Here is a 24,667-nt window from a genome sequence, read left to right as displayed (position 1 = left end):
GAATCATGTCTTACTTACAAATAACATAACCTAGATAAGATATGGTTTACACTCTCCTTAAGACCTTTTTGAACTTTTTATTTTTTTAAAGATTTTATTTGTTTATTTGACAGAGAGAAAGATCACAAGCAGACAGAGGGGCAGGCAGAGAGAGAGGGAGAAGCAGGCTCCCCACTGAGCAGAGAGCCTGATTCGGGGCTCGATCCCAGGACCCTGAGATCATGACCCAAGCCGAAGGCAGAGACTTAACCTACTGAGCCACCCAGGTGCCCCCCTTTTTGAACTTTTGTAAATTGATTTTGACTGCTCAAGTCTCAAGACTATGAATATGGACTAGTTATTGTTTTTAAATTTTTGCATGTAAAGAAAAACTTCCCTGCCTTAAATGATTTCATGAATAATTCAAATAGTTTATCCTTCCCTATAGGGCTCTATCATATGAATTTATTTGGTCAACGGAATGACATAAAGCAAGTAACTTCAAAAACCTTTATAGATACCACTCTGGCTCTTGCCTTTTTGCCGTTACATAAGAACATACCCAGGCTAGCCTAATAAAGGATGAAAACATAGGGAGCAGATAGGAGTTACCCCACATACCCCAGGTATTTGGTGGGATGGCCATAAGGTCATTATGGAGCAGCGAGGTAAGGTCATTATAGAGTAGCTGATAAGCGAAACTGAGATTCCATTCCACAGTGGTGATGTAGGAAGACCCTGACTTCACCTTCTCCATGGCCACACCAAATCTACAAATATTCATAGAATAGCTCCTTCTGAAGAACTAAAGGATGACTGAACAGTTTCTGCATAACAAAAGATAAGAAACTACATAGAGAACTGCAAGAGAGAGGGAGGCACAGCAATGAAGGGAAGCCCCACCTCTGACACTGTGAACCATAGAGGGGAGGGACAATACCGAGGGTTCAGTTAGAGATTCATCTGCCTTGAGGCAAGAAAATAAGCCATGGTTGAAAAGGGCAACTAGGATTTAAAAAAAAAAAAATTGTAGCCCCAGAACTCCACCAAATGCTAGGGAAGCTCCTAGAAATCTCTCGAGATTGGACAGGTTGTTGAGTGTCACAGTTCATGCTCCCCTTCTACGTAGATAGTGTAGATAGAAGCCCAGTTTACACATCCAAGCTGGTTTAGAGCCCCAGTGAGCCCTGGGCCCCTAGCCCACATGAGCCCCAGCCATTCTATCAAAATGGCCCTAGTATGACACACACTGGGACACTCCTGCTAGGCACCCACTACACCTCCAGCCATTGTATCAAGTTATATGCATGCAAAGCACCCTGAAACATTGCAGGCCCCCACCACATTGGCTTCAGATGGCTTGCTAGAGCACTTACTGCAGAGAGTGTGCTAGGACCTCCTGGTTCACTGCTGCTTTGGCTCCAGCTAACTTGCCAGGGAGCCCTTTGCAGTAAGCACCTTGGGACACACTGGCTTGCACCCACCTCAGCTTCAATAGTTCTGACAGGGAATAGTTGTGTGTGGAGAACCTGAGGCACCCTCACTGATACCGACTTCAACAGCTGTCTTGCTGGGGTGCCGCTTGTGCAGGGTGCACCAGGACCTCCCTAAGCTTGTGCTCCACCTCAGCAGTATCTGCATGGAGAGCCATGGGACACCTAGCTTTCACCCATTTCAACTATTTTGTAAGCGTTCTCTCAGTGTGTAGAGCCCTAAGACCCTCTGCTTACAGCCACTTCACCTTCAGCTGTGCTACCAGGGTGCTCTCTCTATGTGGACAGCTCCAGAAATGACCTGACTCAGACACACTTCAGTTATGGCCATCCCACCAGGATGCAGCCCCCGCATGGAGCGCCCCAGTACCCACAGATCACACAAGCCACAATTCTAGCCAGCCCCTCAAAGTTACTAGGAACACACAGTGTACACAAGGGACAACCATACACAAGACATTACTTCAAGTTTCGGATAAGTAGCTGTTCTAATCATAGTAGCACATGCAGAAAATCAAGCAAAATTGGAGGCAGAGGAATATGCTTCAAATAATAGAACAAAACAAAACCTCAGAAAAAGACTAAATGAAACAGAGATAATCAATATGCCTGATAAAAAGTTTACAGTTATGGTCATAAAGGTGTTCACTGGTCTAGAGAAAAAAGTGAAAGACCTCAGGGATAACTTCCACAAAGAGAAAACAAAAAGGAACAAATCAGAGTTGAAGAATGTAATAACAGAAATGAAAAACTACTAGATGGCATCAATAGTAAGTTAGCAAATGCAGAACACATAAGTGATCTAGAAGATAGCTGAATAGCAAAAAGAAAAAAAGAATTTTTAAAAAATGAGCATAGGTTAAGGGATCTCTCAGTCAACATCAAATAAGTAAGCATTTGCATATTTGAGGCCTCAGAAGGAAGAGAAAGGAGTAGAAAATATATTTGAAGAAATAATAGCTGAAAACATCCCTAACCTTGGGAAGGAAGTAATAGCCAGGTTCAGGAACCATAGAATTCCAAGCAAGATGAACCCGAGGAGGGCCACACCATAACACAGAATAATTAAAATGTCAAATGTTAATGATTAAGAGAATTTTAAAGGCAGTCAGAGCGAAGCAAAAAGTTACGTAAAAGGGAAACCCCATAAGGCTATCAAAAAAGAGAATGAAAGTCAAGAATAACACTAGAGAAATTTATAATCTTAAGTAAAGAGAAGAAGTAACAGAGAAGAACCACAAAAAAAACCAGAAAACAATCAAAATGATATTTAGTACACACTGAAAATAATTACTTAAATATAAGTGCTCTACACACCCCAATGAAAAGGCATAGGGTGGACCAATGGATAAAAAACAAAACACATCTACATGTTGCCTACAAGACACTCATTTCAGATATAAGGACACACTCAGGCTGAAAGTGAATGGATCGAAAACATATTTCATACAGAAGGAAGTGGAAAAAAAAAACCCAAGGTGACAATATTAATATCACAAAAATCAGACCGTTGAGACTTACAAGAGAATAAGTAGGGCACTGCATAATGATAAAGAATCAATTGAACAAGATGATCCAACAATCATAAATATCTATGTACCCAACAATGGCACACCTAAATACTTAAAGCACATATTACTACCTGTAAAGGAAGAAAGTGTAATACAATAATAGTAGGGGAATTTAACACAGCACTTTTTAAATAGATATATCATACAGACAGAATATCAATAAGGAAAGTGTGTCTTTGAACAATACAGTAGGTCAGATGGAACTAACAGATAAATACAGTACATGCCACATAAAAACAAAAGAATACAAATTCTTTTATATGCACACAGAATGTTTTCCAGGATAGATCACATGGTAGGCCAAAAAAACAAGTCTCAATACATTTAAAAAGATTGAATCATATCGTGTATATTTTCTAATCACAATGGGGTGAAATAGAAACCAATTACAGAAAAAAAATTGGAAAACCAAACAGGTGGAGATTAAACAACATGCTACCAAGCAATAAATGAGTCAACAAAGAAAATGAAGAGCAAATTAAAAAATATATGGAGACAAATGAAAATGAAAACACTATAGTCTAAATCTTTGAGACCCAGAGAAAAGAGACCTAAAAGGGATATTTATAGAGATACCAGCCAACCCAAAGATATAAGAAAAACCTCAGTCTGAAAACCTAAAAAAATTAGAAAAAGAAAAGTAAAGTCCAAAATTAGTCGATGGAAAGATTTAATAAAAATCGAGCATAAATGAATGAAGTAGAGTCTTTAAGAATAGGGAAGACCAACGAAACAAAGAACTGATTCTTTCAAAACATTAAAAAAGTCAATAAATCTTCAGCCAGACTGATCAACAGAAGAAAACAAAAGGAACTGGATGAAACCAGAGACAAAAGAGTTAACAAAGAACACCATAGAGGTACAAAATATTATAATAGAGTACTACAAAAAAATTACATGTCAAAAAATCAGATAACCTAGAAAAAAAATAGATGAACTCCTAGAAACATACAGTCATCCTAAACTGAATCAGGAAGACATACAAATTCAAAAACCAAATTATTGCTGACAGAATTGAATTCCTAATCAAAAAACTCCCAACAAATTCCAGGATCAGACAGATCATAGGTGAATTTACCAAATATTTAAAAAAGAGTTAATACCTATTGTCTTCAATCTATTCCAAAACAATAGCAAAGAAAGTATAGCTTTGAAGTACAGCCTAATGAGGCCAGCATTATCCTGATACCCAAACAGACAAATACACTACAAAAAAAACCCAAAACTACAGAACATTATCACTGAAGAACACAGAAGCAAAAATTCTCAACAAAATATTAGCAAACCATATTTAACAATACATTAAAAGGAACATTCACCATGATCAAGTGGGATTTATTCCAGGTTTGCAAGAATGGCTCAATATTTGCAAATAAGTCACCCCAAGCCAACAAAATGAAGTATAAAAACCATGCAATCATCTCAACAGATGCAGAAAGGCACGTGACAAAATTCAACATCCGTTTATGATAAAACTCTCCAAAAAAATGGGTTTAGAAACAACATACCTCAACACAGTGAAAGTCATATATAACAAACTCACAGCTAATGTCATACTCAATGGTGAAAAATTGAGAGCTTTCCCTCTAAGATCAGAAACAAGACAAGGATGTCCAGTCTTACCACTTTTATTCAGCATACTCCTGGAAGCTCTAACAACAGCAATCACACAAGAGAAAAAAAAAAGCATCCAATTTGGTAAAGAAGAAGTTATTTTCACTATTTGTAGATTACATGATACTATACAGAGAAAACCTTAAAACCCTAATAAAAAACAATTAGAATACATGAATTCAATAAAGTTTCAGGACACAAAATTAATGCACAGAAATTGTTTTTTTTGTACAATTAATAATGAAGTAGCAGAAAGAGAAAACAATTTGATTTACAATTGCACCAAAAAGAATAAAATAACCTAGAAATAAACTTAACAAAAGAGGTGGAAGAGCTGTGCTCTGAAAACTATAAAATGCTGATGAAAGAAATTGAAGACAAACCAGATTATGAGGTATACCATAAAGCGATAGTAATCAAAATAATACAGTACTGGTACAAAAATGGACACATCGAACAGATTAGTGAGCCCAGAAATAAATCCACACTTATAGGGAAAGTTAATCTAGGACAAAGGAGTCAAGACTGTATGTACACTAGGGGAAAAGATAGTCTCTTCAATAAGTGGTGGTGAGAAAACTGGACAGCTATATGCAAAAGAATGGTCATTTTGTTCCTTTTTGCTACAAAAATAAATATACTGGATTAAAGACCTAAATGTGACACCTGAAACTATAAAACTTCTTGAAGAAAATATAGGCAGTAAACTGTTTGACATCAGCCATTGCAACATCTTTCTAGATATGTGTCCTCAGTCAAGGGAAACAAAAGTAAATATAAACAATTAGGACTATTCCAAATAAGTTTTTGTATGGTGAAGGAAACCACCAACAAAACTAAAAAGCCACCTTGTGAATGGAAGAAGATCTTTGCAAATGATATATCTGATAAGGAGTTAATACTCAAAATATATAAAGGACTTATACAAGTCAACACACCCCAAAATATGATTCCATTAAGAATGGGCAGAAAACCTGAATAGACCTTTTCTTTGAATTGACATTTTTTTCAAAGAAGATAGAGATGGCCAACCCAGACATGAAAAGATGAAATAGAAATGCAAATCAAAATCACAATCGGCTATCACTTTATACCTGTCAGAATGGCTAAAATCAAAGATAAGAAATAAGTGTTGGTGAGGGTGTGGAGAAAAAGAAACCCTTGTGCGCTGGTGGTAGGAATGCAAACTGGTACACCCACTTTGGAAAAGAGTACAGAGGTTCTTGAAAAAAAATAAAAATAGAATCACCATATGATCCAGTAATTTCACTACTGGGTTATGTAAAGAAAACAGAAATGCTCATTCACAAAGTTATCTGTACCTCTATGGTTACTGCATCATTATTTATAAAAGCCAAGATATGGAAACAACTCAAGCGTCCATCAAAAGATGGATGGCTTAAAAAAAAAAAAGATGGATGGCTAAACAGGAGGTGGTATATATATACACATAGAATATTACTGAGCCATAAAAAAGAATGAGATACTGCTATTTGCAACAACATGGTTGAACCTAGAGGTATCATTTTGAATTAGTATCTTTTGTTTTCTTTGGGTAGATACCTGGATCACAGAATATGTCTATTTTTTGTTTTGGAGAAACTTCCACACTCTTTTCAACAGTGGTTGCACCCAGTTTGTATTTCCCACCAGCAGTGCACAGGGTTCTTTTTTGCTATATCCTCACCAACATCTGTTGTTTCTTGTGTTGTTGATTTTAGCCATTCTGACAGGTGTGAGGTGTTATTGTGGTTTTGATTTGCATTTCCCTTGGTCGTGGGTGATGTTGAGCATCTTCTCATGTGTCTGTTGAATGTATGGATTTATGAAGTGTACTGGATATCTATATATCACAGCAGCCAATAAGAAAACAAAACTTTAAAATACCATTTAAAATAATATCAAAGACTCCTGGGGAGGATGGTAGAGTAGGAGGACTTTCAGCTCATCGCCTCACACAGATAAAACTAAATAAATGCATCAGTGTAAATAACCCAAAAAAATGGCACGGAGACTGGCAGAACAAACTCCACAGCTAAATGTAGAGAAGGGGCCACTGAAAGAGGGTAGTAAGGACAGAGACATGGTCTGGAGCTAAAGAGACTCATACAACTGTCTGCAGGAGGGAGGGGTGCTGCAGGTATGGTGAGGGGAGAAAAACAAACCTCCACATCAGGGACCCCATGTAGGGAAGATGAATCCCCATTACATTTGGCTTTGAAAACCAGAAGGGCCTAATTTTGTGAGTTCTTACAACCAGTGGTACTTAAAACATGGAATTTCAAAAATCAGCAGGAGTAAGAAAAGTGGGAAGCACAAAAGGAGTTAAAGTAAGTATAACTATAAAAAACAGTGAGCATACTGAGAAAGTAAAAGTAAAGTATGACACCACATACCTAAATTGTGGAGAGGAGAGGAGTAAAGAATGAATTCAAACTTAAGTGACCATTGACTCAATATGGTCTATTATATGCAGAAGATGTTACATATAAACCTAACAGTAACCACAAATCAAAAACTGGTAATAGACATGCAAAGAAGAAAGAGAAAGGACTCCAAATGTATCTCATTAAAGAAAGCCAGCTGATTGTGAGAGAAGAGAGCAAGAAAAGAGAGAACTACCAAAACAACCATGAAACAAATAACAATGACAAATACATATCCATCGATAATTGCTTTGAATGTAAATGGACTAAATGCTCCAATCAAAAGACATAAAGAGATGGAATGGAAAAAAATAACGAAGACCCAGCTATATGCTGCCTCCAAGAGATTCATTGCAAACCTAAAGACACATGCACATTGAAAGTAAAGAGATGGAGAATGCATGCAAATGCATGTGAAAAGAAAGCTAGGGTAGCAATACTTATGTCAAACAAAATAGAGTTTAAAACAGACTGTAACAAGAGACAAAGAAGAACACTATATAATCATAAATGGAACAATCCAACAGGAAGATATAACAATTGTAAATACTTATGTACCTAAATACATAAAGCAGCTAATAACAAACATAAAAGAAGTAACTGAGAGTCATACAATAGTAGTAGAGGACTTTAACACCTCACTTACATCAATGGACTGGTCATCCAAACAGAAAATCATCAAGGAAACAATGGCTTTGAATAATACATGGGACCGTATTGAATCAACAGATACATTCAGAACATTCCATCCTGAAGCAGCAGAATATACATTCTTTTCAAGTACACATGGAATGTTGTCCAGAACAGAGAACAAATTAGACCACAAAACACGTCTCAACAAATTCACAAAGATCCAAATCATAGCATGCATCTTTTCTGACTACAGCTATGAAACTAAGAATCAACAACAAGAAGAAATCTGGAAAGATCACCAATACATGGAGATTAAATAACATGCTACTAAACAATGAACAGGTCAATCAAGAAATTAAAGAGGAAATCAAAAGATACACAGAGTCAAATGAAAATCAAACACAACGGTTCAAAATCTTTGGGGTGCACCAAAAGCTATTCTAAGAGGGAAGTTTAGAGCGATACAGGCCCACCTCAAGTAGAAGTCTCAGATACACAATCTAACCTTATATCTAAAGGAGCTAGAAAAAGAAGATCAAACAGATAAAGGAAATAAAGATCATACTCAATGGTGAAAGACTGGGAAAATTTAAATATGAATGAAGAGATGAAACTTCTGAGGAAAAATAATCAAATGGATGAACCTCATCTGTTTCAAGCTGAGAAAGATTTATTTCCTGAAGGCAGTGAAAATACAGGCCTTGGAAGCAGTAGTCGTAACTGCCAGGAGACAAAAGAATGAGTAGGGTCCAATACCAGTAGAATGAGACAGTCTCAGAATCATCTACAGAAAATAATGACGATGTTACAGAAGTTTTAGATGGATTATTATGTACAGTTCTACTTTTACACTGTATGAAATTTTAATGAAACAAAGTGGACAAAATTGGCTCCATAAGATAAGCAGATTGTAAAATAAAGTACTTTATGGGATAAGTTCTGTTCATGCAGAACTGTAAATTATGAGCTGTTCTGGGTCTTGGGTCTTGCTTAGTACTGGTTTTTTGTTTTGGAGGGGGCAGGGGCCTCTGGTTAAATTTCGATTTGTATGTAGTTTTTTTTTTTTTAATTTAGAATTAAAGTTTTTATTTTATTTTTATAAAAGATTTTATTTATTTGAGAGAGGGAGAGAGAGCAGGAGCGTGCACATGCATGAGTGGTGGAAGGGGCAGAGGGAGAAGGAAAGAACCCTCAAGCCAGCTCCTCCATGAGCCCAGAGTTTGACCCAGGGTTCAGTCCCAGGACCCTGAGAACATGACACTTAACCAACTGAGTCACCCAGATGCCCCTAGAATTCGAATTTTTAAATGGAAGTAGCAATTACAATCTTTAAACCTTTGGAGAGTGTCACCTTTAGTTTATAGATATACACGAAAGCTTTTTGTCTTGTCTTTTTCTGACAGGTTTAGCAGTTTTCATATTTTGGTCAAAGTTTCAACATTTTACCATATGAATTATATGGTTTTGTGTTAGTTCCATACTACTTATAAATATATATTACCTATATTTATCTCTTATAGGAAAATATAAAATTTATCCCCTTAGAATAATATGTGTTTATATGTAATATAGTATATCCCCTACAATATATAGTATACATAATATAGCATGCAATATAATATGTTTTATGTAAAATATATAACATTTTATATGATTATATAAAAACTATTATATATAATATACAACTCAATGATATATATAAATTATCTAGTTTATAGTTTATAAATATATAGAATTTATAATATAATTACATAATGTATAAACTAAAAATATGTACTTATATAAACTATATACTGTGTATATTTAATTTGATTAAAGGTACGTGTTAATATATACATGTTATATTTTTATATATATAACTATTTCTAAATATACATCTATTTTTCTAGGTTTTGTTTTTCTGTTTCTATAGAAGATGAATTTCTATTATGTATGTCCATAAATGAAATGTATATTTACATATTATAACATATACTAAATGTATTGTATATAACTCCATATTTTATATACATAATTATATATCCTATATTGTGTAGTTTAACATATATTACATATAAATACACATATATTATCCTAAGGGGAAAATGTTATTTTTGTGTTTCTAAGAGATGAGTATATACATAAATATATATGCAATATGTATTTATAAATAGAATAAAATATACTGCATATAATTTAATGTAATTGTAAATATGATGTAATTGTAAACTACATTAAATTACATACTATGTAATATATGATATATATTTAAACATGTATTATTCTAAGAGGGAAATATATTAGCCTAATATAGTAATATCAATTTATTATATAATATTTATAACTATTATTTAATATATAACATAAATTATTGTACACTGTATATAATATATATTTATATAATTGTATACATATTATTCCAAGGGGAAAAATGTTTTATTTTTCTGTTTGTCTAAGAGATGAATAAAATGGATACTTTTTTTCAATTGATAATCATTGAGCTCATCTCTCTCAAGGCAGTTTCTTTCTGACTACATATATTCCGTGACTTGGGATGGGGTTAGTTCCCAACCAACCCATTTTTGATTGAAGATATTAAAAGTAAAGAATACATTTAATACATGAAACCTACCCAACATCATAACTTAGCCTAGCCTACCTTTTCATTTTTATGTTATGTTAGTCACAATACAGTACATCACTATTTTTTGATATAGTGTTCTGCGATTCATTGTTTGTGTATAATGCAGTGCTCCATGCAATACATGCCCTCCTTAATATCCATCACCAGGCTAAGCCATTCCCCCACCCGCCCTCCCCTCTGAAACCCTCAGTTTGTTTCCTGGAGTCTATAGACTCTCATGGTTCATCTCCCCTTCTGATTTCCCCCACTTCATTTTCCCCTTCCTTCTCCTAATGTCCTCCATACTATTCCTTATGTTCCATATATAAGTAAAACCATATGATAATTGTCTTTCTCTGCTTGACTTATTTCACTTAGCGTAATCCCCTCCACTTCCAACCATGTTGATGCAAATGATGGGTATTCACCCTTTCTGATGGCTGAGTAATTTTACATTGTATATATGAGCCACATATTCTTTATCCATTCATCTGTTGAAGGGCATCTCAGCTCCTTATGGGTTGGCTATTGTGGACATTGCTGCTATGAACACTGGGGTGCATGTACCCCTTCTTTTCACTACATCAGTATCTTTGGGGTAAATGCCCAGTAGTACAATTGCTGGGTCATAGGGCAGCTCTATTTTTAATAGAGGAACCTCCATACTGTTTTCCAATGTGACTGTACCAACTTACATTCTGACCAACAGTGTTAGAGGGTTCCCCTTTCTCTGCAACCTCTCCAACATTTGTTGTTTCCTGCCTTGTCAATTTTTGCCATTCTAACTGGTGTAAGGAGGTATCTCAATGTGGTTTTAATTTGAATTTCCCTGATGGCTAATGATAATTGAGCTTTTTTTCATGCGTCTGTAAGCCATTCGTATGTCTTCTTTGCAGAAGCATCTGTTCATGTCTTCTGATCATTTTTTTACTTAATTGGTTTTTTGGGTGTTGAGTTTGAGAAGTTCTTCATAGATCTTGAATACCAGTCCTTTATCTGTAATGTCATTTACAAATATCTTCTGAAGTCAAACTCTCTCTCTTCATAGATGACATGATACTTTATGTAGAAAACCCAAAAGTCTCTACCCCAAAATTACTAGAATTTATACAGAAATTCAGTAATGTGGCAGGATACAAAATCAATGTGCAGAAATCCGTTGTTTTCTTCTACACTAACAATGAAAATATACAAAGGGAAATTAGAGAATCGATTCCATTTACTATAGCACCAACAACCATATGATACCTGCGAATAAACCTAACCAAAGAGGTAAAGGATCTCTACTCAAGGAACTACAGAACACTCATGAAAGAAATTGAAGAAGACACAAAAATATGGAAAAATATTCCATGCTCATGGATTGGAAGAATAAACATTGTTAAAATATCTATGCTGCCCAGAGCAATCTATTCCTTCAACGCCATCCCAATCAAAATACTAAAGGTATTTTTCAAAGTATTGGGACAAACAATCCTAAAATTTGTATGGAACCAGAAAAGATCTCGAATCACCAAGGAAATGTTGAAAAAGAAAAACGAAGCTAGGGGCATCACATAGCCTGATTTCAAGCTTTATTATAAAGCTGTGATCACCAACACAGCATGGGACTGGCACAAAAGCAGACACATATACCAACAGAACAGAGTAGAGAGCCCAGATATGGACCCTCAACTCTATGGTCAACTAATCTTCAACAAAGCAGGAAAAAATATCCCGTGGAAAAAAAGACAGTCTCTTCAATAAATGGTGCTGGGAAACTTGGACAGCTATGTACAGAAGAATGAAACTTAACCATTGTCTTATACCATACACAAAGATAAACTCTAAAAGGATGGAAGACTTCAACATGGGCAGGGATCCATCAAAATCCTAGAGAAGAATACAGGCAGTGTAACCCTCTTCGACATCAGCCATAGCAACTTCTTTCAAGATACATCTCCAAAGTCAAGGGAAACAAAAGCAAAAATGAACTTTTGGGACTTCATCAAGATAAAAGTCTCCTGCACAGCAAAGGAAACCGTCAACAAAACAAAGCAGCCTAGTCTACCTTAATTGTGCTCAAAAACACATTATCCTATAGTTGGACAAAATCATCTGATAGGAAGTCTATTTTGTAGTAAAGTGTTGAATGTCTCATGTAATATATTGAATACTGCACTGAGTAGAAAAAACAAACATGGCTATACAGACACACAATTGTTGTCAGGGTATCAACTGTACTCACTCATGATCACACAGCTGCTGGGAACTGCAGCTGATGAAAATGATTGTACATCAGATCACTAGCCTGGGAAAAGATCAAAATTCACACTTCAAAGTGTGAGGTCTACTGAATGCTTATCACTTTCACACTGGTGTAAAGTTGAGCATTTTTAATTTTTATTTTTTATTTAAATTCAAGTTAGTTAACATAGAGTGTAGTATTGTTTTCAGGAGTAGAATTCAGTGATTCATCAGTTTTATCTATCTATCTATCTATTTATTTATTTATTAAATATTTTATTTATTTATTTGACAGATGGAGATCACAAGTAGGCAGAGAAACAGGCAGAGAAGGAAGAGGAAGCAGGCTCCCTGCTGAGCAGAAAGCCTGATGCAGGGCTCCATCCCAGGACCCTGGGATCATGACCTGAGCTGAAGGCAGAGGCTTTAACCCACTGAGCCACCCAGGCGCCCCCCCATTACTTATATTTAACACGCAGTGCTTATCCCCACAAGTGCCTTCTTTAATTCCCACCACCCATTTAACCCATCCCTACTCCACATCCCCTCCAGCAACCCTGAGTTTGTTCTTTGAACTACATGGTTTATCTCCCCATTTTTTTTTAAAGATTTTATTTATTTATTTGACAGAGCGAGATCACAAGTAGGCAGAGAGAGTGAGAGAGAGAGCAGGAAACAGGCTAAATCGAACTCTTAGAATAAGATGGGTTTATTACTTATGTAAATATTTATATAAATTTTAAAAAAATTGTATAAATTGATATTTGTAGGACATTTTCAAAAATGTTTGTCTAAGGGAAGAAAATAGAGTATTCTGTTGCTTTAAAACATTTTAGTTCTTTAGAGAGATTCCAACAAAAACTCATTTCTCATTTCAGGCCTTTGAAGACCTCAGCAAGCTAATGGTCAAGGTATGTGTAATTTACACCTGTTGGATTCCTACCAGTTATGATAGGAGTTTTGTAAGCAGACACTTTGGGGACATGATTTTTTTCAGTCTTTTACTGTTCTCTTGACAGGCTAAGGAAATGGTGGAGTTATCAAAATCAATTGCTAATAAGATCAAAGACAAGCAAGGTGATATCACAGAAGATGAGGTAACTAGGTTGCCTTTTTAAGGCATTAGAAACCAGATTGGACAAATAATGCTGTGATGTTTTGGTGGGTCAGCAGTTTCTTTCTTAATGTAGTGATTTCTGTTAGGGCTTGTGGATATATGAAAGTATTAAAGAAAAAGTCAGCCCGTAGGATTAAAAGATACCTCAGTACCTTCTCTTGAAGTGTGGAAAAGCGAGATAGTGAAATGTGTAAGGAGTGGTTGTTTTATACATAACCATATGTTTGATATTTGTTTCATTAAATTTGTCTCCAGACTGATCCCAGCCACGTTCCTTTCTAAGTTTTTGGCTCTGTCATTTGGTTGGCATTAAATACAGCACAGTTGTTTCCTAACCCTCTTCTCACTCCAGACCTGTGAGGTCATTGAAGTATGAAATATCAAGACAGGAGAAGGAAGAAGACTAATTAATTAGCTTTATGCAGGGAACTCCTAGAAATCCAGTTTCTTCGAGTTTATACTATAGGAACAAGGTGGAAGAAATGGGTGGATACAGAAATAACTAGTAGAATGGAGTTTACAGTGGAAAGATTTCAAATGTTGGGGTGGAGAGATGAATGTCACGTATTTGTCTTTTTGTGCATTTTCTTCTCTACTTATAGACCATCAGGTTTAAGTCCTATTTGCTGAGCATGGGAATAGCTAACCCAGTTACCAGGGAAACCTACGGCTGGGGCACACAGTACCACATGCAGCTGGCCAAGCAGCTGGCTGGGATGCTGCAGGCACCGCTAGAGGTAAAAACAGAATGCAGGCAGGCTCTCGGTTGTGTTAAGTAACTGCCAAGTCATCGGAAAGCTAAACACCAGCTTTATGTTCCTTTCCCAGTGCTGCTACTATTCAACCCACATGTTATTTTTCCTTTTAGGAATATTAAATCAGTTTAGTGTACTTATTCGTGGATTTGTTGTCAAAATCTACATTGTTTTCAATTTCCATCTCAGGTATCTGTAACTTCTTCAGTCTCTTTGATAGAAAGCTTTTCTTATCTCTGATTTTCAAAAGGAAATATATGATCTCGAGATGTTTAGAGACATTTAGATGTTTGGATGTTAATACAAGTGTGCTGTTAATCATTTCATAATACAGATATATCTTCTGACATTACTCAGGCAATCAAAACTCCATTCATTAAAACGCCTTTTTTTTTTAAGATTATTTATTTATTTATTTGACAGAGAGAGAGAGAGAGAGAGGAGGAAGCAGGCTCCCTGCTGAGCAGAGAGCCCAATGCGGGACTTGATCCCAAGACCCTGAGATCATGACCTGAGCCGAAGGCAGCGGCTTAACCCACTGAGCCACCCAGGCGCCCTAAAACGCTTATTTTAATAAGTATTTCCATCGTGGGGACGCCTGGGTGGCTCAGTGGGTTAAGCCTCTGCCTTCGGCTCAGGTCATGATCCCAGGGTCCTGGGATCGAGCTCCACATCGGGCTCTCTGCTCGGCAGGAAGCCTGCTTCCTCCCTCTCTCTCTGCCTGCTTCTCTGCCTACTTGTGATCTCTGTCTGTTAAAAAAATAAGGTCTTTAAAAAAAAAAAAGAAGTATTTCCATCGTGACAAAATAGAATAGTATAATGAATCCCTGTGTGCCTGTTATCCAGGCTCGTGTGTAAGCAGCCTTCATTCAACATTACTTTAAAGCAATCCCAGACATCGCATCACTTTGTAAACTTTTCAGTATGTAATTACAATGATAAACATGCTTTAGATGTAATTATAATCCCATTTCACACAGGAAAAGTGAAAAATAATTTTTTAGTATTTTCAGATATCTAGTTAGTATTCACATTTTCTCTTACAGTTAGTTTGTTCAAATCAGGATACCTTGCAATGGGTTGATTTTTCTCTCAATGCCTTTTTTTTTTTAATTCCATGTTTCCCCTTCTCTTATCTCTTTTTTCTATCCCACATAATATATTTATTAAAGAAGCTAGTGGTTTATTTTATAGAGTGTCTCAGATTTTATTGATTTTATTTTGACATACTTCCCTGCCCCTTGTATTCCTTATAGACTGGAATTTAAAGCTAGAAGTTCTTTTTTCTTTTTTTTCTGTTGAATATTTCATAGAGGGTGCTGTGCATTTTCATCAAGGGGTACATAGTGCCTGTTTGTCTTTTTTTTTGTGATGTAGCAGCAGCCCCTAATAGCTAGATAGTCAATAGCTAGTCAATAGCTAGATCTGTTAACTTCATTTGGGGTTACAGTGGTGATATTCCTGTTTAATTCCATAGTTTACTCATTTATTAGTTGTAATAACTTAAACCATTTCAATACACTTTTTGAAACGTGGTGTAGAGGCCCTCTTCTCATTGAAGCAAATGTTAAAACAGTAATAATGATGTTAAAATCCACATACGGAATTGGAAATGCTTCATGTATCTGACTAGGTTTTCCTGTGTGTATATTTAGTTTTTAAAGACTTCTTAGGAAGTTCTATGATTCCTGATTTTACTCTGATTGTGATTTCTGTTAAGAAATGCCAACTGGGGTGCGCGGGGAAAGCCTCCAGCTCGGGCTGCCACGGCAACCGCGTCCAGGCAAGGCGCCCGGAAGCGGCTGGGGCGGCGCGCGGCGGCTCGCGCGCCCCGGGAGCCGCGAACCCGGCCGGGCCGCGCGCCGGGCTAGGCGGCAGGCGCGCGCTGATTGGACGGCGCTCCCCGCGGCGCGGGCCCGCAGCCGGGCGCCCCGCACAGCCCGCGCCAGCGGCCGCCGCACCCAGCCGCGCCGGCGAGGACCTGGGCAGCCGCGGCGCGCCCGCCCCCCGCGCCGATGTAAATTATTAAAAGGAAAATGGCCCAACGGAACACTGCATTTCCTTCTCTCGTCACTGAGGAAAGGTATAATATATGGAAAATATGCATCTACGGCGAGTTAGAACCATGCCCCGACGCAGCCAGTCCCTGACCATGGCACCCTACTCCTCTGTAAGCCTCGTGGAACAACTGGAAGATAGGATCCTCTGTCACGGGAAGACAACCGCGGCCCTTGTGGAGCACGCCTTCCGGATTAAGGACAACATTGTTGGCAGTTTGCCGAAAATGCAGAACAAAGGGGGCGGCGACCGCTTGGCCAGGCTCTTCTTGGAGGAGCACATCAGAAACATAACTGCCATTGTGAAGCAGCTCAATCGGGATATCGAGGTACTGCAGGAGCAGATCCGGGCCCGGGACAACATCAGCTATGGAACGAATTCCGCCTTAAAGACCTTGGAGATGCGTCAGCTCTTGGGTTTGGGAGACCTGCGGGGAAGAGTGGCAAGATGTGACGCCAGCATAGCCAGACTCTCTGCAGAGCACAAAACAACTTACGAGGGGCTCCAGCACTTGAACAAAGAACAGCAAGCTGCCAAACTTATCTTGGAAACAAAAATCAAAGATGCAGAGGGACAGATTTCTCAGCTTTTGAACAGAGTGGACTTGTCGATATCAGAGCAAAGCACCAAACTGAAGATGTCCCACAGAGATAGTAACCACCAGCTTCAACTTCTGGATACAAAATTTAAAGGTACGATTGAGGAACTCAGTAATGAGATTTTATCTGCACGGAATTGGTTGCAACAGGAACAAGAACGGATAGAGAAAGAACTTTTATAGAAAATTGATCAGCTTTCCTTGGTCGTTAAGGAAAACAGTGGAGCCAGCGAAAGGGACATGGAGAAGAAGCTCAGCCAGATGTCAGCCAGACTTGACAAAATAGAAGAAAGTCAGAAGAAGAATATGGAAGTGCAGAGAACAAAACAGGAAGAAGAGAAAGTGCATGGGCGCATCAGCAGCTGGAGTTACAGATGAACGAGGACATGAAGGAAATGAAAGCAGAAGTTGGTGCTGGGTTGACGGCCATCTATGAAAGCATAGGATCCCTCAGGCAAGTTCTTGAAGCCAAGATGAAGTTGGACAAGGACCAGCTACAGAAGCAAATCCAGCAGATGCAGAAGCCAGAGGCCCCCATGTGAGGGGAGCTGGGACAAGGACCTCAGAAGTGTTTTGCTGGTGGGGCAAGAGCCAGGTGCCGCCGTGGCCAGGCGGTCACTGCCTTCAGAAGTGTTCTATTCATGGCGTGCATGTGCCAAGCAATGTGTTTTCATGGGTCTAAATGTTTACCTTAAGTCTCGAAAACACTTCCTTTAAAAGTATTAAGTACAATTTTTGCCACTCGATTTCATTTCTCTAAATTCAATGGAATAGCCTCCCAGCCCCTAAATTTGGAAAGGCTTTTGTCCCTCTTCATTTTATGAATGAAAAGACTTAACGACTTTCCTTCAATGCTTGACGCTCTAGCCAAGACTTTACTATTTTGAAAAATGTCATGGTGATTTTTTTTTAAATTAATAAACTAATGAATTGTCACAGGAATGTGTTAGCTCCTCACCCTAAATTAAGAGAATGTCCTGGTAGATTAGAATTCAACCCTTTAGTCCATATTTGGATTTTATTAATGTTATCTGTGCATTTCTTACATGGTTTCCTTCTTGTAAATCTTCTGTCTTTTGTAGGGAGAAGGGATTTAATTTTTGGAGAACCACCCCCCCACACCACCATTTATGTAATGAAGATAGCATAAAGATTGATAACTGCCATATACATTGCAAATTAAAATGGAAACTTAAGACAATTATCTAGCTAATACAAGGCACAATATCCACATCAACCACCTACTTATACCAGGTTTTAATATTGGAAACTTTTTTCAATTGCCTACAGCCTGTATAGTGATAGCCGTATATTTAGTAATGGAATGGTGGTTAATAGTCTGTTTATTGCACAATTAGTTGTAAATCATAATAGGATGTGAGAATTTTTCAGGCTTTATGATCTCCTCTAAATGTTTCCAAAATTGGCACAAAGTGCTAACTAAGGTTTATATATACTTCTTGTAACTGTATCCTGTGCCTTGGTTTTACCACGTCAATGCACTGTATCCTCTAAAAGTTTTACGGACAAAATAGAAGGCATGATAATACATCAGAATTATGATGTAAAAATGGGATCCTATGTAATTTTTAAATGTTCTAAAAATTCTATCACTGTTAAGACATTAGTTCAGTATTATTAATGAAATAGAAATTCATACTTTTGTATGGACAGAGAATCAAATTGAGATTGCATTTATAACACTGTCAAGAAACTTTCATTTTGAGCAAAAAAAAAAAAAAAAAAAGAAATGCCAACTGGTTCTAATTATAACCTAATACTTGCTAAATTCCATATTTTAACAGGAACAAGGGGGAATAATGTCACTCACGGAGGTGTACTGTTTAGTAAACCGAGCTCGAGAAATGGAAGTAAGAATAGAACATTTAGATGTTCTTTAACTACATATAGACTTTCTTAATATAACACAAATTCCCCAAAGTGAATACAATTTGAGGAAGGGTTGAGAACACCAGAACTATCCCAGTAGCGGTGTGGTGTGCCAGTGTTGTGCTGAGTGACCTGGAGTAGCTCACTGACCCTCACTGAGACTCGGTTTCCCTACCTTTGAAATGGGAATTTGGGTTGACTGATACCTTCTGGCTTTACTATTCCGTGCCCATATTGTGATTAATAAGCCTGTGTATGATGTCTTTTCTCTGGGGTTGTCGACTGTTTTTAGATTCACTGGGTTGGAGACAGGTGGTGTGTGGAGAAGCCGGGGGAAAGCTGCCCTCCTCCACGGGCTCTGAATCAGCAGTGGCTGTTCTTTAACCCTCCTTGTCTCTTCACACCCATGTGTCCTTGGCCCCCCATGTTCTGTCCGTGCACTCTTCGTGCCCTTTAGTCAAACACAGTTTTGTGGTGTCAGTAGTCGCCTCTGTGCGAATAGCTCATAGACCTGTCCCTCCAGCTCTTACTGCAGCGCCGTATATCTAAGCCTCTGCTGTGTCTTCATCTGACTGGTCACCGTGAGTGCTATCAGTGAGTACTGACTATGAACCAGGCGCTCTGCACGCACTGCCCCATTTCTTCTCGTGGTACCCCAGAGAGGTAGCCTCTCTCACTCATGCTCAAGGGCATGATATGAAGATGAGGAAGTTGAGGCTCACAAAGATTCACTTATTTGACCAAGGTTGTGCCTTGGAAACAGTGGTTTGACAGGCATGTGGCCCCAGGCCGGGCTGCCTCTGGAGCCGTTCTGGGTGACTCAAAGCTGTACTTGTCAGCCACCATGCTAGGCTGATTCTTTAAGTTTGTGTGGTCTGGAAGGCTGGCCACTAGCTAGCTACATGTGACAACTGTGACCTTGCAATACAATTAATCCAAATGGAGCTATGCTAGAAGTGTCAATTATATACCACATGTAGGAGGCTTTGTACCAAATAAGAAGTTAAATATCTCATTAATAATTTTTATATTGATTATATATTGATGTTTTAGAATTCTTGGGTTAAATGAAACACATGTGTTAAAATTAATTTCACCTGTTCCTTTTTATTTTATTAATGACTACTAATATTTTATTAATTTTAAAATTACACACATGGCTTGTGCTGTTTTCTGTAAGATAGCGCTGCTTTGCTTCTTTATTAATTCTTTTTGCCTTATAGTGATGAAGCCACCTAAAATCCCTGATAAATGATAATTTTTATGTTTTTATTTAAAAAAAATTTTTTTTAACTAGACTCCATGGGCCAGCCTGGAGCCTGACTCATGACCCTGAGATTAAGTCACAGATAGATGATAATTGTTAAGTTTCCTCTTGTGTTTTAGTGATCATTATAATTATATAACATCACTCTATTAATTTGCAGTGTAAACTGGATTTTTTTTTTTTCCTATTAGTTGCTCTTACCAGAAGATTTAGTGAATGCTTGCAAGATGCTGGAAGCGCTAAAATTACCTCTCAGGTAAAAGAACCTCTGCGGGAAGCTTGCCAACTAGAGCCACTGTTCCATACAGAGTAGACAGGAAGGGCCTGCCGGGCCTGCCGGGCCTGCCGTCTGTGTGGTGAGCCAACATATTGCCCCTCTTGGAATGAAATGAACAGAATTCACTTATCCTGGCTTGCCACCTTATCAGGGCTAGTGGTCCAAGTCTTGTTGACTTGGGGGCAGTGACAGAGGAATGTGGGCTCTTCCTAGGAGGTCAGAATTACCAGCCCCTCTGCTAGACATCTTGTGTTAGTTTCTGGAGATTTAAAAGTATAGATGTTCAGCTGTGCATTATATTTTCCTCTCCCCAGGTTCATTAAAGAGAGCCAGACATATTTTCTTCAGCATGTGGATTATAGTTCATACTTTCATTAAGTGCTTATTCGCGAGCTTTTTAGTTATGCTGTAGCTACACCTCCTTAGTGGGTGAAGATCCTAGATATTCACAGCTTTGTTCTCCCATCTGTGGTTTTTAGGCTCCGAGTTTTTGACAGTGGCGTCATGGTAATTGAGCTTCAGAGCCATAAGGAAGAGGAAATGGTGGCCTGAGCCTTGGAGACAGTATGTGAACCCCGTTTCCTCCTCATCAGTCAGCCCACCAAGACCTGAATGCCTAGCAACTTGAGAAACAGGATTTCCTTTTGAATTTAACTTTACTAAAAAGTAATGTTTGTAGACCCAATTAAAAACACCTACTTTTTTTTTTTTTTACTTTTTTTTACTAGTCAAGTACAGTAGTGAGAAGGGGGAAAGAGTAGAACAAGGAGTTCGATCTGTAACTGTAACTGTTCGATCTGTAACTGCTATCTCAACTGAATAATCAGTTGAGATAACTCACCACCTTCGGACTAGCCAAAAACACCTATTATTAACAGTGAATAAATATTAATCAAAATTACATTGTTCAAGTTTTTGAAACTTAACCAAGGAGAACTGGAATTCGTGAGGTGCTGTCTTTTTGTTTGAAGCTCAGTCTCACGGACAGGTTTTTAACTTTCTTGATCAGAATGTGACCCCTGACAGAATTTTTTCTTTGAGTAACACCTACGTAAGTGGTATTATAAAACATCACAGGTTGTTTTACAGAATAATTGCTTCAAAAAATATGAAAAGCAGGGGTGCCTGGGTGGCTCAGTAGGTTAAGCGATTGCCTTCGGCTCAGGTCATGATCCTGGAGTCCTGGGATCGAGTCCCGCATCGGGCTCCTAGCTCCACAGGGAGTCTGCTTCTCCCTCTGATCTCTCCTTGCTCATGCTCTCTCTCACTGTCTGTATCTTAAATAAATAAATAAAATATTAAGAAAATACATGAAAAGCAGCTGTAGTTTAGATGGATTTTACTGGCCAAACTACTCCTATTACTCATTAGGAGACTTGAAATATTACTGCCTTCATAGCCTCTGTGGTGAGCCTGTTTAATTTGAATAATTCGTATTTATTACACTTACTTTAAACTAGGTGAGGATGAGGAAGTTGAGGCTTAAGACTTGATATTTCTACCATATATTTTAAAGCTTAACCTATATATATGTTTCCTTTACTGGAGCATGAAATATGCACTCATTTAGAATTTGTTACATGTTCCTTTTTAGAATCTCAAAGAGTTCTTCTTCATTTCAGTATAGAGCCTTCATTACATTGTAGATGGCTTCACCATATTTTGGTATTTTCAGCTCTACTGTGTTTCTCTCCGTCCTTCGGCATTTGTAGAATTAAACACTAGTGAAGAGGATTTAGTTTATAGTGAATATTCTTTGGATTTGAGTAAGAAATTTGGTAAATTACTTCCCGAGTATCCTGGTAGACAGTCTCCCTAGGTGAGTACTTAGTTGGACTAAATTAACACATTTTTGTCTCTGCTGTGTTTCTGGTAGGTTTCAGAAAAGGGATCCCAGACATCAGAAGAGTTTGCTAAGCTGGTGGGAATGTCTGTCCTCCTGGCCAAGGAAAGGTAAGTGCAGTCCTAGCTCTTCCTTACCACTGTATTTGTGTTTCTGAATGGACAAATGATTGTGGTGTCCCCCCTTGATTCCTAGGTTGCTTCTTGCAGAGAAGATGGGCCATCTTTGCCGAGATGATTCAGTGGAAGGCTTGCGTTTTTACCCAAATTTATTTATGACACAGAGCTAAGGGTTTTTTGTATTTCAAATCCTTCTTGTTCACGTACTTGTATCGTGTAGACGTTGTAGGACATTGAGCTCAGAGTAAACCCTGATAAACTGAGAATTTCTGGAACTTAATACTATACTATACTATACTATAAAACCCTTTTAATTTCTCCCTAAATATTATGGTCCAGGAAGTTTACTTGGGATAAATATAGGAAAATACAGAAAACTGAAGGCTGCTATGAATTTGAAATCATGCTACCCTGAGAGTTTAACCTGAAATCTGGTGGATTTTAACTTGACCCTCCAATCTTTTTTTTTTTTTTTTTTTTTTAAAGAAGGGGGTTTAGTTAATGGGGGAAGAAAGAAGTTGCATGTTTGGACAGGTTAGATCATTTTTCTGGTGTGACTAAAATTCACTGAGTTATAAAGGAAGTTTGTCTCTGCATCTAATGTGCCCATTTGGGGAGGTGGCGTTCATGACGCAAGTCATAGCTAGAGTGTAGCTTAAGAACTGACAGCACAGGGACAGAGCATCAGACTGTGGGACACAGTATGGGGCTCCTTCCCTAAGGCCTTTTCTTTAGAAACACTCTTAAACATGTCTTCAACATACACCTTAAAAAAGGAGAAAATTTTATTCAATTTATGTATATATAATCTAACTTGTTCTTTTTTTCACGTGATGATTTCATGGCTGGCATTTAAAGAATGTAACTATCTCATTTTGTTTAAAAAAAAATGCTGTGGATTTTGAAACTGAATTAACAAGCTGTATAGACACACCCAGGGATATGATTACAAATTTGGAAAGTAGAGGGCCGAGGAATTCCCTAGGATTGTGTGGGTGGAGGGGCCAGGAGAACCTTTAAGTAACTTAACAGGAACCTTGGTGCTCTTTGACCAAGGACAGGAACCAAGAAGGCGAACAAGTAATCGGTTTCCTTTTACTTCCTTTAATGAGTTTCAACAAGACACTTTAAAAAATCTTTCATCTTCCAGCAATACTTTTTTTTTCTTTACCCCATACGTTAGAAGTTCTGTAGAGAAACTATCTCACTGAGAACTATTACTGCGATAACAAAAACTGGCTCATATTGAATGTCGATTGCTTGAGTTCTAAAGTGGACTGCCTGACTTCCTACGTCATTGCTCTCCAGCGTATGGGGTGTTGGCATTACATCAAACTCAGGGACCCCACAGGGACAGAAGGAGCCTCCCCTTCTCAAACTGTGTTGAAAATGGAAAGTAGGGATGGTTTTCGGCCAAGCCTCCAGAAGGGATAGTGTCTGTATTGAGCTAACAGTTGTGACCAGCAGGAGGGGATACCCCAGCTCACAAGCTGGGATCCCATAGAGGTCACTGGGTGAGGTGGAGGCCACTGCCAGAGGCCACGACAGATGCCCTTTGGGGAAGGAAGTTGCAGGGATCCTCGGCTGCAGATCCAGGGAATCCCTACCACTGCAGCCAGATCCGGTCCCCTGATCCCTGCCTGCAAAAGTGACTGTCGCTGCTTCTCATCCTCCAGTGTCACGGGAACGTCTTGGCCCAGGCCTCCTGCCTGTCTTCATTTTCCAGACCTGTTGTTAATTATGCAATATGATGACAGATCCCCTCATTTCCTCATTGCTTAGCCTCAGGTTTGTTTGGAGGGGTATTCAGTGTCTGGCTGCCCGTGTCGTGCAGGCCGTTGTGTAGACTCGTGTGTATATCACTGCTGTTTCTGGGTTGTACTCACAGTGCTCTGGCACATGCATACACGCACATTCATATATGCACACACACACACACACACACACTTACACGTACGATATCTCATCTGGCTAAGGCTTTTAAAAAATTACAAAGGTAAATAATAATCTATCTCAGTAGTTGGAGTGAGTTGCAACTAAGATTGTTTGAGCTATTGGATCTAGTTCTTAATGATTTGGATTCATTACAGCAGACTCCCATGGTTCAGTGTATTTATTTATATTAGTGTGACAACACATTAAAAAAATGGAGCAATCTAAATTGTATAAAGACGAAGAGAAGTGACATGAATATATTTT

General features: G+C 38.2%; 2 pseudogenes across 2 annotated transcripts; both read left to right on the top strand.

The window, feature by feature from the left end:
• Positions 1 to 617: 617 nt before the first annotated feature.
• LOC309857860 (vacuolar protein-sorting-associated protein 36-like) lies at positions 618 to 22,850 on the top strand (annotated as a pseudogene). Its single transcript has 9 exons — positions 618 to 647; positions 13,381 to 13,455; positions 13,564 to 13,641; positions 14,264 to 14,398; positions 18,878 to 18,943; positions 20,421 to 20,485; positions 20,986 to 21,070; positions 22,383 to 22,459; positions 22,545 to 22,850. The product of its transcript is annotated as a vacuolar protein-sorting-associated protein 36-like (transcript).
• LOC309857862 (protein FAM81A pseudogene) lies at positions 16,369 to 18,014 on the top strand (annotated as a pseudogene). Its single transcript has one exon. The product of its transcript is annotated as a protein FAM81A pseudogene (transcript).
• Positions 22,851 to 24,667: the final 1,817 nt, after the last annotated feature.

Source organism: Mustela nivalis (assembly GCF_964662115.1).
Source record: "Mustela nivalis genome assembly, contig: HAP1_SCAFFOLD_1459, whole genome shotgun sequence".
In the NCBI taxonomy this organism is placed as follows: Eukaryota; Metazoa; Chordata; class Mammalia; order Carnivora; family Mustelidae; genus Mustela; species Mustela nivalis.
Note: the sequence above shows the minus strand (reverse complement) of the source record. Positions and strands in the feature narration are given on the sequence as shown.